Source organism: Suricata suricatta, chromosome 9 (genome assembly GCF_006229205.1).
Source record: "Suricata suricatta isolate VVHF042 chromosome 9, meerkat_22Aug2017_6uvM2_HiC, whole genome shotgun sequence".
NCBI lineage: Eukaryota > Metazoa > Chordata > Mammalia > Carnivora > Herpestidae > Suricata > Suricata suricatta.
Window position 1 is genome coordinate 130,498,855 of NC_043708.1, and position 18,371 is coordinate 130,517,225.

Consider the following 18,371-nt stretch of genomic DNA (forward strand, 5'->3'; position numbering starts at 1 on the left):
GTCAGGCTCTGTACTGACAGCTCAGAGCCTGGAACCTGCTTTGGATTCTGTGTCTCCCTCTCTCTCTGTCCCTCCCCTGCTCATGCTCTGTCTCTCTCGCTCTCTCAAAAATAAATAAACATTTTTTAAAAATATATTTAAAAATAAAAAAATCAATCCTTCTCACCAAAACATAAAGTTTTGACACTGATATCTCAAACAAGATGTGAGGGGCAGAGTGGCACAAACCAACAGACTAGGTTTTGTATTCATATTTTTTCCAGAAAAAATTCATTGTTCTGGGCTTGCCTGGTGATATTTTTTTAATTGAGATATAATTGACATAAAACATTGAGGAAGTTTAAGGTGTACAACTTGTTGATTTGAGAATTTGTATATTGCAAAATGATTACCACTTTAGCATTCATTAACACTTCTACCACTGTAAGGACATAAGTCTAAACCAAACAGAATCCATGACAGGCTTTAAGATCCCCCTCTGATCTAGAAGGCCTAGGTTTCAGTTCCCCCAAAACTAACAGGCAGTTACACATTGCCTAGAGCAAGAGAGACCACCTTTGCAACACCCAATCAAGGAAGGCTAGCTACCGCTCTCCACATTCCTAAGGGTGAGGCCTGCAGATGGAAACTTCAGATAGGACCCTGTTACCTAATGTTAAAGTTAACCCAATAGTCCCCGAACAAGACCCTAGGCTCGCCCTGTAATTGGTTGATTTCAAAGATACCTTAAATGTTGTGATTGGGTCCCGCCAAAAGTAACGAACACTCTGGACAATGTGTATGGTTAAAGTTACTGCCAATGATGTTATGCTATAATGATTGGACCCCTGTACCTGTGCCACAATTTCCTGTAACTCCCCCTTCCCAAAACTCATAAAAGCCCTACCCTGCCTTTGTTCGAGGCTCTCAGCACGAATCCAGTGGGTTGGTGAAGTCTGTGAGCCCCAGCCCGAGCCCGTGATAAAGCCCTTTGCCTTTGCGTGCATGCATCAGACTCCCAGGTAGTCTCTGGTCATTGAGGATACTGTGTTCTGGGCATAACAGCACATCACATAATTATCATTTACTTTCTCATGGTGAGAACATGTAAGATCTAGTGCCTAAGCAACTTTGAAGTATAGAATGTTGTTGACTACCATCACTCTGCTGTGCATTAGATTTCCAGAACGTGTTCATCTTCAACTTGCAAGTTGGTACCCTTTGACCAACATCTACCCCATTCCCCCACCCCCATGGCAGGGTCGGGTGCACTGGGAGAATTTTTCTCCAATACTCTCTGAGTCATATTCCTCCCTTTCCCACATTCTCATGTTCCATTGCTGCTATAAATTCTGATCACATATTCCTTTGACAAAGGAATTTATATCACTGATTAGCTACAGTCACAGTCACGTGGCTCTTCCTGAGGTTACAGGAGGCAATCCATTGCTTTCCATTAAATGTCAATTTGATTAATTTAATGCAAGATCAATCCTATAGTATTTCTCTCTGGACTCTTGTGGGGAGTTCTCATGGATTCCCTAAGAGACTTGACCCTTCTACCTCTGACTTGTGTGACTCTTGGAGATGTACTTAACTTCTTTCTCATCTGTGAAAGAGAAGTAGCGTACCAAGGCTGTCATGAGTCTGAAATGAAATAGTGACCTGAAAATACCTAGCCTAGAGTGCATACACAGAGTACTGAAGAGAATAATCTAGTTCCTTTCCCTCTGAGGCCATACTATATGGAGGACCCTAAGACAACCACAGCCCTGGTGAGCAAGATACATACAAGGTTCAGACTAAAGCATTAAGGCCTTTGCTTAAGTCACTGATCTGTCTCCGGGTCACTCCCTTACCACCTGACTCCACCAGCTCTCAGCCCTGGAGAGCACGTACCAGTTCTGCTCTGCCCTCCAGAAGAAAAACCAGGAGTAAAGGGATCCCATCTAAAATACAGACAATGAAAGCATTCCAGCAAGGAATGGAGGCACAGAGTTCACGGTCAGCCACAAACACAGTTATTCAAAAGGTAATGAGAGAAATCCCAAGGTGCTCCTCCTCCACTTTTGTCTGGGTCTTAGTTCAGAGCCCCAGAACTCATGAAGCCACAGGAAGCCCTTTGGGCCAATTCCTCTTTTCAAGGGAGGACAGCTTGAGTGATGCACAGTGCAGGCAGTTTCAGGTGGCCTGAGGGTCCCACCAGGGTTCCAGACGGTCCTCTGATCTCAGCCACTCACAGCCAAAGGTTAAGATGTGGAGCAGTGGAGCCCAGGCTCAGAAATGGGAAGAAAGTTGCTGCCTTTAATTCTTATCTGCCTGGCAGAAGGGAAGTATTGAAAGCTGATTTCTGAGCAGTGAACCAGAAATTAGTTAATCTCTCCTGTTAGCTTAGTTGTGTTTCCCGAGGAAAGCCTTGGTACCTCAGAGTTTCTTTGGTGAGGAAAAGAAGTAAGATTAGGTCTGTGAGACCCCCTTTCCACATTAGAGTTCTTTCCTGCAAACATCTGTACCTCATAAATATTCTGCTCCACGGGTGACAGTGAAGGGAAACAGATCACTATTGTTACTGAAAACATAATGGAACCTTTCTATCTTCTCCAAGTTTTGCATCGGAGCCAAAGCTTAAACACCAAATAATAGTTGTCAAGAGCGCTCTGGTTTAAATTCAGGTACTAGACCTTCTATGCAAGACTTGCGATGGATAAAGTCAAGAGGCTGTTTAACTAGCGTGGACTATTATTCACTCCCAAGCTTTATTTTTAAAAGACTACAATTTCACTGGGATGTTAGTGTAAGGACTTCTCTAAAAGGGGCATATACCATATGTAACCCCTCCCCACACCCTTCCCATAAGTAAGGAAACGCTTTCCCCTCCTTTGAAGGCAAGTGAGCTGCGTAAAAAGGAACCTCCACACACCCACTCAGAGATATCGACAGGCACTCCTGAAGTTTGAAGAACCCAGGGATTGCCATTCACATCTGAGTCAAGTCCAAAGGCAAGAGGGTTAGACTGGAAGAAGGGGGCAGAAAGAAGAAAGAACTGAATTGGGAGGGGCCCATACCTCAAGTTAGGCTGCACAAAGGTGTGCGTGTTTTCCCAAGGCCAAATATGGACTCCACAATAAGGAACCGACCATAGGGCTTACAAAAAATGGCCCCTAAAAGCTTCTTCTTGGGGTGAGGCAATCTCAGAGGCAAGAGTCTGCTCCGTGCCATCAGGGGGAGATGGTAGGGGCATTCAAAGTGGCCACCCACACAATATTGCCTAAGTTAGTCAACTGCAGTCAGTCAGAGATTCCTACTAGGAAAATCTCGTGGAACCCACAAATAGGTCCCCTGAGAAGGGGATGCCAAGTGCAACTGAGCTATTCAGGAAGACCCCCTTGTTTCTCCTCTCTCCCCTCCTTTTGGCCCTAGAAAAGCCCGAAGCCACTGCTAAGAGGGTATATGAGGTGGACAGACAGACCCCAAACACACTGCCTTCCTCCCTGTTCCTCACTGTAGATTTCCCAGGCTAAGGCTGTCACAAAGAGGAGGAGGGATGAAGAGGCTTTGGGCTGATATTTTTTTATGAAAATGTTCAGACACGGAGTGAAAATTGAAAAAATGTTACAGAATACACCTGTATGCCCAGCACCTAGATCCTTGCTTTATCACAGTATCTATCCATCCCTCTAGCCATTCATTACTCCATCTCTCTAGCCGTTTATTACCCCATCAGTTTTCATGCATTTTAAACTGAATTTCAGACATCAATATACATCTCCTAAACACCTCAGCATGCATTGATTAGAGTTCAGTACAGTTTTTGATAAAAAGTTTACATACAGTGAAATTACAAATCTTAAGTATGTATTTGCTTAGTTTTGACAAATGCACAATACATATAACCTAAAATTCTTATCAAATAAAGAACATTACCATAACCCCAAAAGTCCCTTCAGGTCCTCTCTCCATCAGTTCTCACCGGTATAGATGAGATTACATTTTTTAGATTTTTGTCAAGCATAAATTGGGTTTGCCAAATTTTAGAAGTCTGTGTAAATTGAATCATTTAGTTAAAAAAAATCATATAGTAATGATTCTTCATTTCAGCAAAATGTTTTTGATATTCAATCCTATTGCTGTACATGTCAAGAGTTCTACTTGTATTGCTGAGTAGTATTTCACAAATGAATTAATCTAATTTGTTTATGCATTCTCATGTTTATAAACACCAGGACTGTGTCCAGTTTTTGGCTGTATAAAGCTATTATGTTCTCTCGCCAGGTTTTTAAAAAAATGTTTTAACATTTTTTTTGAAAAAGGCAGAACTTGAGTGGGAGAAGGACAGAGAGAGAGGGAGACACAGAATCAGAAGCAATCTCCAAGCTCTGAGCTATCAGCACAGAGCCCTACGTGGGGCTCGAACCCATGAGTGGTGAGATCATGACCTGAGCTGAAGTTGGACGCCCAACAGACTGAGCCACCCAGGCTCCCCTACCAGGTTGGTTTTTTTTTTTTTAATGTTTTATTTATTTTTGATACAGAGAGAGACAGAGCATGAGAGGGGGAGGGGCAGAGAGAAGGAGACACAGAATCCGAAGCAGGCTCCAGGCCCTGAGCCAGCTGTCAGCACAGAGCCCGATGTGGGGCTGGAACCCACGAATGTGAGATCTGACCTACGCCGAAGCCGGAGGCTCAACCGACTGAGCCACCCAGGCGCCCCAGGTTTGTTTTTTTAAATATACATTTTCCTTAATCTTGAATAAATACTTAACAGTGAAGTTATTGGATGTATAGGGTAAGTGTATAGTTTTATAAGGAAACTCTAGAAATGTTCCAAAGTCATGCATTTAATATTCCCACCAGCAATATGGGAGAGTTTTGGTTACTCCACATCTTACCAACATTATTGCTTAATCTTCCCAAACAAGCATTTTGGTGGATGTGTAGTGGCACCTCGTTGTGATTTAACTTGTATTCCACTGATGAGTAATCACATTGAGCACTTTTTCCCATCGGTGTATCATCCTTGTGAAGTGTGTCCTGAGATCTTTCCTTCTCCTGGAGAAAAGACTGTTGTTGCTGTTCTTTTATCTTTTTATTGTTGGGTTGTAAAAAAATCTTTATATAGGTTCCAATCTTGTCTTTCGTCAGAAAATGGATTTATAAATCTCCCAGTCTGTGGCTTACATACTCATCGTCTTAATGTATCTTTTGATTGGCAGAAGCTTTTATCAATTTTTCTGCTAGATCCTGTTATTTTCCAAAAACTTTGTTCATTTCATCCACACGGTTGAATTTGTCCTCTTAAAGTTGTTCATAATAGTCTCTTCACCCCCCCCCCAGGTTTTATATATTTACTCAGAAAGTGATTCAACTATGGAATGATGCATTTTTTTAGCACCATGAAATCCATTATCTTGAAATCCTTTTTCCCTGCTATACTCTTTATTACAATTTTATAATCCTGAACAAATTCTCTTATCTGAAGTTTTTAATGCATTCAGGTAGTTTGGATGATGTCTGATGTGGTCAGTAATAACAGTTGCAATGAAGCAGTAGTTGTGATCATAACCCTCTTATAATCTAAAAACAGGAACTTTCTTTTCTGTACCAGCAGCTGTAAAGTTACCAAGTTGTAACCATCCACCTGAAAGGAACTGGTCATCTTTTCCTTGATCAATTAGTATGTCCAGCTGAGAACCTGGATAGGACTTCACAAGACGGTAGCATCATAAGCTTTCCATTTATTTTGATCTGTTCTCAAGTATCCACTAAAGGCTTTTTTGCCCCAAGGACAGAGCACTGGGTTACAAATTAGAGCAAATGTTGATACAGATTTGTATTTTCCAGGATTGTTCAAAGCACAAATCAGAGCTTTGTGGCCTCCCATGGTGTGGCTAAAAATAGACATCCTTTGGAGGTCCACGGGTAAATGGGCATTTATGAGTTGGGAGAAGCTCTTCAGTTACATAAGAGAACATTCTGTAGTTAGTTTTCCAAGGCTCTTCAGTAGTGTCCACATAAAACCCTGCACCTGTGCCAAAGAGAGTGCCAGCTCTCATCTCCTCCTTTAATATTGCAGCCACAAGGGCTGGTATCTAGAGCAATAATAAGACTATGTTCTGAGGCAGCTTGATGAGAACCAGACTTTGATATAAAATTTTGTTCTGTGCCAGTGAAACCAGACAGCCAATACAGCACAAGCTGTTTTCCAGTTTCTGCCTTTGGTGGTAAGTAGATAGCAAATTTCATTTTGCAATTCAGTTCAACACCGTCATGTTGGAAAACTTTCTGCAATCCTCCAAAGCACTTATTGCTGGAAATCGGTTTATGAGCAGCTGCCAGAGTGGAAAGGTGGGTCCTCAACTTCTAAAGTTGTTTATGACACTTCCTTATCCTCCTCAGGTCTATAGGATCTGTAGTGATAACCCCTCTTTCACTTCTGATATCGAGAATTAGTGTTTTCTCCTTTTTATTTTTTCATGATCAGAGTAACTAGAAGTTTATTAATTACAATCTTTTCAAAGAGCCAACTTTTGCTTTGTTAGTTTTCTCTCTTTTCCATCTTCATTTGTCCAATCTCTGCACGTTTATCCTTATAATTTTCTTTATAATATTTCCTTTGGGTTTTCTTTGCCTTTTTTGTTTCCTTTAATATTCTTCAGGCTATTGAGACCCTTCCCTTTTCCAAATATTAGCATATAGAGCTATGAATTCCCCTCTAAGCACTACTACAGTTATATTCAAATATTGATATTTTGTATTTTTCTTACCCATCAGATTACAATGTTTTCTTTTTCTCTTGTGATTTTTTTCTTTGCCCCGTGGATTATTTCTAATCTCCAAAGAGTCAAAACTTTCCTAGATATCTTATTGCTGATTTCTATTTTAATTTTATTGTGGTCAGGGAACATATTGTGTGTGGTTTCAATTTGATTAAACTACTGAATCTTTTTTTTTTTTATGACCCAGACTGCGATTTACCATATGCTGGTAAATACCACATGCACTTGAAAAATATGTGTATTCAGTGGTTATTGGGTATAGTCTTCTATAAATTAGTCCATGTTGGTTGATATTGTTGTTCTGATTTTGTCCAATTGATCCATCAATTGCTTGAGAGATGGGTATTCAAATTATCAGTAAAAATTGTGGATTATCTATTACTACTTATCCTGCTTCATATAGATTGAAGCTATGTCATTAGGTAATTATATATTTTTTTAATGTTTTGCTTCTTGAGGAATTAATTCTTCTATCATCATAAAAGAGATTTCTTTTTTCTTTTTGACTTCTAACACATATCGTCCAATATTAATATAGCTACCCAGACTTCTATCATTTTGTTTTCATAGTATATTTTTAAAATATATTTTTTAATCTATCATATTTTTATATTTAAAGTGAATCTCTTATAGAGAGCCTATAATTGGGTCTTGGCTTTTATAAACAATTAATAGTCTTTACATGTTAATTGGTGTAGCTTATTAACATTGAATTTTATTAAATATTGACTTACTGGTGATTGAACAATGTGATTGGGTTTAGGTCCATCACTTTATTATTTGCTTTGCAATTTTCCTTGTTTCCTGTTAGTCCTGGTGTCATTTTGTCCCTGTTCCTTTTTTCTGACTTTTTTGGGAATATTTACATAATTCTGATGACACCATTTTAAATTATCCATTGAATTTTAGATATGCCTCCTTTCATTATTTCTCATTGATTTTTCTAGGCATTAAAACATGCAAGGAAGGATAAGTTTTAAATTAGATGAAATTTAAAAATTTTGAAATTAAATGGGATAGAACTTATTAAACCTTAACATTGTTTAAAAAAATATATATGGGATGCCAAAATCTTCATCTAGTGGATGATAAAAATAAACCCCAGAGCAGCTTTGAAGGGTAAAGGGAAAAAATAAACCATCTCTGATTCCTCTGGTCAGTGCATTCCAGAAATTTTGCATGCCATTATTGTTATTGTTTTTATAGTTGCTACAATCATTACAATTATTCCCAGACAAGAGAATAAAAGCAGTGCGAAAATGATGGCAAGAAAGCAAGAATTATCAAGAGCTGCCTTCATTCCTCACTTTATCATTTGGGAAACACGGTCAACATGATGGCTTTTCACATGGAGATTTTTCCCTCTTGAACTTCCTTTTATGTTCTGAATGGAAAACGTATCTTTCTTTCCATAGGAACCTGTTAGAGATATTTGAGAACAATTTCAGCTCTCGACCAAAGTCTGATATATGTGGAAATGGGTATCATTCCCCTGTTTTTAACACTTCCCTTTTGCTAGCTGAGAAAGAGGTGGAAAAACATTGACTGAACCTCTACTATAGTCCAAACTCTGTGTACAGACTTTATGTACATTATCTCATTTAATCCTCAAAACTACCCTATTACTGGGGTGCCTGGGTGGCTCAGTAGGTAAGGGGCTGACTCTTGATTTCAGCTCAGGTCATGATTTCACCACTCGTGGGATCAAGCACCAAGTTAGGCTCTGTGCTGACAGTACAGCCTGCTTGAGATTCTCTCTCTGCCTTGCTCTCTCTCTGCCTCTCCCCTGGTTGCATGTGCACATTCTCACTCTCTCTCTCTCAAAATAAATAAATAAACTTTAAAAAAAAAGCTACCCCATCAGGTAGTTACTATTACTTCTGCCATTTTACACAAAACATAAAGTTCACAGAATCTGTGTACTAAGTCCAAAACCTACTTAGAAGTCACCAATTCATCAGGAACTCAAAAAATTGGTATGTAAATCGCACTTCTAGAAATTTCTCCCAAGGCAGTTCTTACACTGATGTCCAAAGATATTTTCCCCAAAATTGTTTCCCCAAACATTGTTTTCCCCCAACATTGTTTACATATGAAAAATTGGAAGCAGCCTAAATTTAGCCCATCATTAGAAGAATCTGGTTATTTGTGGTGCTTCCATATTAGAGAATACTGCACAGATGTTGACAGGTCACATTAAGTTAAAAACTTATATGAACCCAAGAGACATGTTCAAGAATATTCATTGTATTTGTGTATAAACACAAATAGGAAAGAAGAAGCACAAGTTATCTACAAGTGATTATTTAGTGGATAAGGGGGAGAAGATTGGAAGAGGATTTGCACTTTTTATATGTTCTGGTATTGCGTGTATATCCTCTAGTTTCATGTGTAACTTGTGTAATTAATTTAAGTATATATAATATATATTTTATATATAGCATGTAATGCATTATATTATTTAATAATTTTTTATGGTTGGCATGATTAGTAGGTAACAAGATGACAGCATTGCTTTCATAGAATCCTTCCTGTTACTGCAGCAGACTTCTATAGCCAGAACCTTCCCAGAGAGGAGAAGGAGAAGGAGAACCCTAGAACCAGAAGACAGCAATACTGACGGTGGTGGAGGGCTGGAGAAGATAGATCTGAGCAGCCAGACTTGGCAGCAGCCCTGCCTAGCAACCTCAGAAAACCCTGCACTTGACAAGTACTCAATAAATGAGTTGAATCGAAAAGCAAATCCATACCAGTTGTGACTTAGAAATAAAAGTCCCATGTATTATCAATAGTAAGGTATAGGTGACATACAGTGAAAGAAGCCATTTTGCAGTCTTAAGATTAGCCAAAACTTCAAAGCTTAGCAATACCAAGGGAAGCCAAAAACAAAAGCAGCTGTCCAAGGTCACTTACAGGAATACAAATTATTATGACCACTTCAAACAATTTGTCAATGCCCGGTAAAGCTGGAGACAAGCCTGCTCCCCATGTTAGCAATGCCACATATGTAAGAGATGCTTTTTAAGAGACCTACATGGAAATGTATGTGGCAATAGTGTAGTACTAATGGTGTGCTATGTTTATATTGTAGAATATTAGTCAGCAGTGAAGTTAAATAGACTAGAGTTTCACGTTCAATACGGAACAATCTTGAAAACCTAAAAATGAGCACAGGGAGCATCAGCTCTATCTATAGTGTTTCATTTTGCCAGAAAAAGGGGAAGAAGAGGGACACTAAATAACAAAATAAATAAAGAACAGAATCTGAAATATATGTAGAAAAAAATCCCTGTTTTTGAGACTCTGATGTTAAATACATGGGTGTCAGTTACATTCATCTCTGTTTTCTCTGTATTCGAAAATTATTTTTAATGTTTTTATTTTTGAGAGAGAGAAAAAGAGAGAGAGCGCGCACGCAAATGCGAGCAAGGGAGAGGCAGAGAGAGAGGGAGACACAGAATCGGAAGCAGGCTCCAGGCTCTGAGCTGTCAGTACAGAGCCTGACACTGGGCTCGAACTCACAAAACATGAGATCATGACCTGACCTAAAGTCGGAGGGTTAATTGAGTGAGCCACCCAGGTGCCCCTGTCTTTTCTGTTTTTTTGAAGAATTTAATAGGAAGAAAAAAGAGAAGGGGTGCCTGGGTGGCTCAGTCGGTTAAGCCTCTGACTTCGGCTCAGGTCAGATCTCATGTTTGTGGGTTCAAGCCCTGCATCAGGCTCTGTGCTGACAGCTAGCTCAGAACCTGGAGCCTGCTTCCGGTTCTGTGTCTCCTTCTCTCTCTGCCCCTCCCCCTCTCATGCTCTGTCTCTCTCTGTATCAAAAATAAAAGATTAAAAAATTTTAAAATAAAAAAGGAAAGGCATAGAAAAGAACATTCTGAGAAAATACACTGAAATTTTCATGATGATTAACTGGCAAGATTCTAAGTGACTTAATTTTCTTTTTTACGTTTTTCTATGTGTTCTATTGGTACACATGAAACATGTATTTCATTTATAACAATAAAATGTGTTATTTTAAAGTAATATAGGAGCACCTGGGTGGCTCAGTTGGTTAAGCATCCTACTTCAGCTCAGGTCATGATCTCGTGGTTCATGGGTTTGAGCCCCACATCGGGCTCTGTGCTGACCGCTCAGAGCCTGGAGCCTGCTTCAGATTCTGTGTCTCCCTCTCTCTCTGCCTCTCCACGTCTCATGCTCTGTCTTTCTCTCTCTCTCTCAAAAATGAATAAACATTAAGAATTTTAAATAATGTATATACAATTTTTGTGACACTTGATGAAACTATATGAAATGCAGGTGCAGCTAAAATGACCAGAACCAGACTAAGATATGAACAATTGTTTAATCCTTGGAGTCGGGGTAACGGGTGGCTTTTTGCTCACACTTTGCCCTAAACACCAATTTTTCTATGGTGGGAAAGTACAATATTTATGAACATTTTCTTATATAAAAGGCTATGGGTTTTAAATGAAAAGAAATCCAAGTAAGTTTTTCCAGCATTGTAAAATGTTCACGGTCCTAATGATAAGCTAAGTTATAAAAAAAAAAAATTCTGTTTTTAAAGTACAATTAAATTAGAGCAGATAATTTTTAAATGAAGTCTGCTATGATAGTGCAATTTATATTGATATTCCATGAATGCCAGTCCTGCTAAACAAAATATTGAGTTAAATAGCATGAGCTATTCCCTAAATAAATTCTATGAGAGGGAGTCATTGGCAAAGGGGAACATAAGGTCCTAAGCAGCCTAGTGACATGAGTTGTCTCCACGGAGAAGGAAGCATCAGAGTCATTTAATCAATGCTGTGTCTTTTATAAATCATCAGGAACTCTCCTAGGAAATCTTTAAGAGATATATTCCTTATTACCACTGATGTATGTTCTAATTAAATTTTTTGCATTGTCCTCCCGAGACTGCCCAGCCTGAGGGAAAGAAGATGTGAGCCCAGCCTTCCGATTCCCGTCATCGACAAGATTCTTGCATATTAGTGAGTCCCATGACCAGCCTGTTGCCTAAAATCTGTGATGCAAACCAATGACACTGCCAAAAATCTTGAAACTGTTCTAGAATAAACACAAAGCTCTGACAAACCTTAGGATTTCATATGCCTGTTCAGAGAGGTGTCTTCAAATATAAGAGCAATGTTTTCTTTCTGGAGAAAAAAAGAATCTAGGACAGATGCTATCATCTGCTCCTCTGATACTGCTCTCCAGTCCCTCCTCTTGGTAACAGGCCATCTCCAGAAAGCAGTTGCCCTCGGCCATGCTGGGTAATGGGTTTGTCCAAAGCACGTATGTAACCAATGATCCTAGATCTTAACAGCCTTATCTCAAGATATGAAAGTCTAGGATTATTGTCCCAAAGTGTACAAATTGAACATATAGAGAATTTAAGCAACTTGCCCAGGTCACCCTTGTAGCTTGAGCCAGGTGGCCCCAGACAGGGAGAAAGCACATAATGTAACTGCAATGGAGAGAAGGCATCAGAAGCAGAGAAACACATCCAACATTGAATTTTAAAATTTTAACTGTTTCTGTTCTGCACTTTTCCTAGGCTAATGAGACCCTATAAACACATTTCCATCCACAGTTTTACTTCCCTTGCTTTAGAGACTTCTACCTGACTAACCATAGGAAATACAGCTGACCCCTTCCTGCGTTGTTTAATGGCCTCATAAGCTCTCCCCTTTCCACTTTGTTGTCTGAACACCCACATGAGACACACAAGGATTTTGTGGTCCCCAAGATTTTGCACCCCTCTGCTCAGCTCATTACCCCCAACTGAAAAAATGACTGTCCCTCATACTTGGAGAAATGTGGTAATCAAGCAACCAAATGCTCCTTTTGCTAATGACATGTTTTTTCAATATGTTCAAATGAGAGGCTCATTGGAAATTATTCACTTTCTTCTAAGTTGCAAAGGAAAATGAAAGGCAAATTATCGCTGTATAAGCACGTTTTCGCACGGATCCTGTCCCACTGAATTAATTTGCCATCCACAGAGTTATTGACAGCTAGCGTTTCCCTTCAGCCTTTGCACTTACAGGGTCGAAATGATTAAAGATCTCATTTCCTCAAGGGGTCATTTAGGTTGAAGATGTCACCAATAGACCATAAAGAAGTCATAACATCCACCAGAGAGAGTAAGAGAACAATGGTTTCCATGAGTATTTCAACAGTAGGAAGACAGAAGGGAGTGTCCAATTTGAAAGGAACTCAGCCCTGCTTATTCACTCTGATTTTTCAGATGAGGAAACTGAGGCCCAGAGAGGTTAAGGGAATTGACCAAACTCCATTTCCTCCTTTGCAGCAGAAGTGAAACCAGGAGCTAGTGTTGGCCTCTCTCTTCCTCCCCTCCATCCCATAGCCAGCAGTGCCAGTGGTAAATAAGAGCAAGTTCAAGATGACGTGATCTCTGGGGTGGGGGTGGGGGGTGGTGCTTAGGACAAAGCACTGTGGCCTACTTGGAATTTTCTACAAATTTCCTCAACTGCACAACTTCATTGGTTCAAAGAAACTGCTTCACGCATACATAAGCCTACACACACCGTCCAACAGAGATACTTCATCATCATCTTACTGCACTCAAGGTGGGAAGCCCCATGCAGAATGAAGAAAAGGCAAGGGTCAAGGGCAGCACAGAAGGAGCTGCTCTTCTTCACCCTCCAGCTGCTGCCCCCTCCATCAGCCCAGGTTGATCCATTTTCATTACATTCCTCTTTGATGCAAAATCCTCAAACCTTGGGCAAGACAGCTTGGCTTATCAAATCTGTTCTTAATAATCCATTTTTATCAAACTTTATCTGATGGAACCAAAATATGTTTGATCTTAGTTTAAAGTGCACTTATCAGCCCTACTGCTAGGATGGCACTGCCCGAAAGTGAATGGTATTAAGAGCAAAGTCTTTAGAGTCAGAAAGAAATGAGTTTAAATCCCCGGTCCATCACTTCCTAGCTGCAATGCCTGGCCCAAGTCACCCACAAACTCAACAGTATCTCGCTGAGCACACTAGGCTCTAGGAACTCAGAGATCAGCCCTGGCTTCCTGACTTTACACTTTGGAGGCAGAGACAGATACTAACATACCTGTTACCCAAGTTATAGCAACTGTTGTAAGTGTTGGGAAGGAAGGTCCCTGGAACTGTGAGGGCGTCCACCAGGAGGGTGTGTCCTTCTCACAAAGGTCAGAAAAGTCTTGCCTTACGGGGAGCAGCTGGAGCAGAGATGAGAAGGATAAGAGGGCGAAATGAGGAAGAGGCAGCATCCTAGGCAACAGGGCAGTGCTGGAACGGACAGTGTCCAGTCTGGGAGAGGGAGTGTGTACAACACAGAGCAGAGGAGGGGCTCATGCAGAGGTCTGAGCAATGGGGAGGCACCTGTGACCACAGTTAGGAGATCTGGCCTCCTTCTGAGTGGCATGGGGATTTTAGGACATGACCAATCCCAAGCCTGAACAGATCGGAAGACAGCATGGACACAGGTACTCTGGTAGAAGGCCCATGCTGTAATTCATACAAGAGCTAGTGATGACATGAATAGAAAGAGTGAACAGAATCTAGGGGAGACTTAAGAACTAAAATCATTTAGGTCCTCATGATAAATAGATCCGGGAAGTGAGAGAAAGGAATATATCGATGCCAACTCAGAGCACTTTGGCTTGTGCAACCAGTTAGGTGGTGGTCCATACTCTGAAAACCAAAATTCAAGGGACCTCAGACTGGTGACCTAAACATCTGAGCCTCGGTTTCCTCATCTGTAAAATAAGGATGGTAACGCCTTCTTTCAAGTGTTCTTAACCAATCCAACATGGCAGGGGATGGGGGAAGTTCCCACACAGACAACTCCAAGCAATTCTTGGACACCAGCAGGGCATCCCAGGATTCACCTGAATTCTAACACAATCCACCCAGAGATAGCATCAGATCCCACAGGTCGAGTGTTCTGTCCTACAAGACGGCCCCCACCCCCACTTCAAAATGCCCTTACAAGCCCCACACTGACCTGTGCTTCTGACCTACGGGCTACAGATTGGAGGCTCCAACAATTTCTTCCTCAGGTTTGACTCATGTGCTACAGTGGCTCACAGAATGCAGGGACACGCCACTTACTGAGGTTTACAGTTCATTAAACGATATGATAAAGAATATGAATCAACAGCCACATGAAAAGATGCACAGGGTGAGGTGTGAGGAAAGAGTGTGGAGTTCCCATGCCTTCTCCAGGGCACCGCTCTCTCCAAGCCCCCCTCCCGCCATGTTCACCAACCTGGAAACTCTCCTACTCCAGCCCTTTGGGTTTTTATGAGGGTTTCATTACATAGTCACGACTAAGTCATTGGTCATTGGTTGATTCAATCTCGAGCCCATCTTCCTTCCATCGAGGTCTGGAGGTAAAACTGAATGTTCCATTCCTCCAATCACAAGCTTGGTTCTCCTGGCAACCAGCCCCACCCCCCATTCTTTGGTTACCTAAGAGCTTCCCAAAAGTCACCTCATTAACATAAAAAAGGTATTTTTGTTGCCCTTATCATAAGAAACTTCTAGGCGTTTAGGAGCTCTAAACCAGAACCCCTGGATGAGACCCAAATACAGGAGGAATATATTTTGATCCTTTGAATGATGAAAAATATATTTCTTGTAAATCACAATGTTGCGTATATAAATCATAACGTTGTTGGAAGCCTTAGAGAAGGTTCCTAGAAAATGACTGGTGGATGGCACACCCTGAAATAAATGGTAGCTATTCTCAGAGCTCTCCTTTCTTAATCTGATTGCAATTCAGGATCTCGGGCATTCAGTTCGCTTCAGTCTCCTCTCTGACGGTTCCTTCAAACTGTCAGTTTATGGACCTCATCATCCTAAATCGTCTCTATTATGCCATACTAGCAAAATAGGCAAGGTAGCAATTGCTCTTATAAACTTATTATTGTAAATGTCACAGCTACAGTTTAGCTCACAATGGCCCACTTTGCTGTTGAAGGGAAAACATGCCTTGCAAACGTAGTTCCCATTATTAGCCAAATTCTCATGCACCAATGTGTTTATGAACCAAGGGCAAAGTGTTGGGTCATTTAAGGGCAAGCTGAAAAGCACTGCTCTCAAATGGAAGGGAGGGGAAAAAAAATAACACCTACACAGCACTTAGAGTTCATAAAGCCCCGTCACAAACATTGTATCAGCTGAATCTCACACTGTAGGGGGTGGGGAGGACAGGCAGGGGTTTTCATTGTTATTTTTACAGGTGAGATTAACTTAGAAGAAGTAACTTGCTCAGGCTCACAAAACAAGTTCGTAATAGAAGTGATTTAAATACAAGCCTTCTGGCTTCCCATTCTGCATGGATATCAGAACTCCCCCTTTCCACCTCTGCCATTGTCAAAGCACTCAATACAGATTATGAAAATCATGCAGCCACCACCCAAAGCGCAGGCAAAATCAAAAGTCAGTGGAAATCTCATGCTGATATGTTATCAATTCACTATTGCTTCACTAGGATTGTGGTTGCCATGAATAGACAAGATGAGCTGAATGGTTTGTATGTGCCAAGCTACATGTTAGCATTCCACATGCCTGACCTCATGGAACCTTTAGAGTACCCTATAACAGGGAGGCTTTTATAAATTAGAATTATAAACAATACAGATGAAAATGGAAGCTTAGAAACATTAAGTTGCTTGCCCAGTTTCTAAATCCTGGTCTCTTCCCACAGCCACTGGACTGGACTCGTACACTTCTACGAGACACATTATACACATAGCAGAGTCAAATACTGATGAAGCTAATAAAGGGAGTAATTTCAAGTTATCCTGATTTTTATTTTTGGAAAATCACACAATACCTCTCATCATCCTGCCAGAAAAGGATGTAATTTAGTTCCCTCATTCAGTGAGCAAACAAGGGTATGAACCCTTATCTGGGCCAGGTACAACCGCAGATTTTTGTAATGGGACCTTTGTAGTACTGAGGTTCATATCTCAAATTTCAGTCATGGCTCTGCTCCTTACCTGCGAGAAAACCTTGGGCAAGTTACTTAGCAGCTCAGACACTTAATCTAGTAGTCTGTGAAATGGGGGTGATAAAAGTTCCAACATCATAAGGTAAGTGGGACCACATGCCTAAAACATTCAGGATAGTGTTAGGACATGGTCTGTGTTCCACACATATTTGCTATGATGATTTTACATTCTGATGATCCTCCAGATAGCACAACAGATGTTACTTTCATTCTATAGAAAGAAAACTGGCTTCAAGACATCAAGTATTTTGCATAATCTCACACAGCTTGTAAATGATAAAACAAAGATAAGAAATGGAGTCTTCTAAATACAACAAAACAAATTTGGGTCATTATAATCCCCCCCCCCCCCAGCTCTCTAAGGAGAATGGATCCTGCTGTCTGGAGGGTCTTGAAAGTAAAAGCAAAGTGGATCCAAATGGCTTGTCACACAGGGTTGAGAGGTTAAAAGACCTGGAAGATGATTCAGAAGTGGGAAGGAAGGATCAAGGACTAGAGGGATGGAGGGGAGTTGGAGAAAGTGGGGAGAAGAGGTGACAAGAGAGAAAGGCTGGAAAAGAGATCCACAGGGACCTGAGAAATTGGCTCCAGGGTACTAAAATACCTCCATCTTCCTTCTATCTTCAGAATTGTCAAGAAGATCTAGACTACTTGTAAATATAGATGACCCCCATCTGAAACTGGGTGAGGAGTGGCAAGACGCAGCATACGGACAACCCCCACTGAGGCACTATCACCAGAAATCAGTGGGGCCCGTGTTCCATGTTTCAAAAGGAGGATAAAAGGTGTGGAATTAGACTGGATGGATCAAGCGTGGCTGAAGACAGAGAGAGGGAGGTAGGGAGGAAGTCACCCAATTCCGCACAATCTGAGAAAATATAGCAAGCAGCTTTGGCTTCTTGGATACCATTCTTAGTCCAGCCAGCTTATACTGGGGACACAGACCATTCATTCAGAAAGCTCTCCACCCTGTCACAAAGCTTAGAAGAGTCCTACATGGAAATGCTCGCTGACAGCCCTTGAAAGGGCACACCTGATTTTCATAGAAGCACGAAACTGGAGAATTTTCATGATTGCTCCTCGTTTATGATTTCACCATCTAGACAAAGGCCGACCAGGAAGTTCTGATAGAGCACACTGAAAAAAACACGTCTCCTCTTATTTCTGTCCTTTCCTCTTTGATGAAAATATAATTGATGAAAAACAGAATCTGCATTGGCCACATGTGACTGAAGTTCAAATACTTGGGTTGTTAGGTTTTAAAATCAGATCTGCAAAGATATCATTTGCTTTTATGTCTCTTAACATAAGCCTGAACATAAGAATACTTGCTTGCACCTGCTAGTGGTAGGTAGCAAGAGGGGTGGGGAAGAGAGACAAGGATGCAGAGCAGGGCACTCAGGGAGGAAAAAATAGACCAAGAAAGCTGATCTCTCTCCTAAGGAGACTGAATAAATACATCCCTGCCATGTTTTGTCCCAAAGAAAACAGACTCGGGGCACCCGGGTGCCTCAGTCAGTTAAGCATCTGATTCTTGATTTCAGATCAGATCATGATCCCAGAGTCATGGGACAGAGCCCCACCTCAGGCTCCACG

General features: G+C 40.9%; 1 pseudogene; it reads right to left on the reverse strand.

Moving 5' to 3' along the window:
- Window positions 1-5,426: 5,426 nt before the first annotated feature.
- On the reverse strand, window positions 5,427-6,747 carry LOC115302385 (annotated as a pseudogene).
- Between the last annotated feature and the right edge of the window lie 11,624 nt (window positions 6,748-18,371).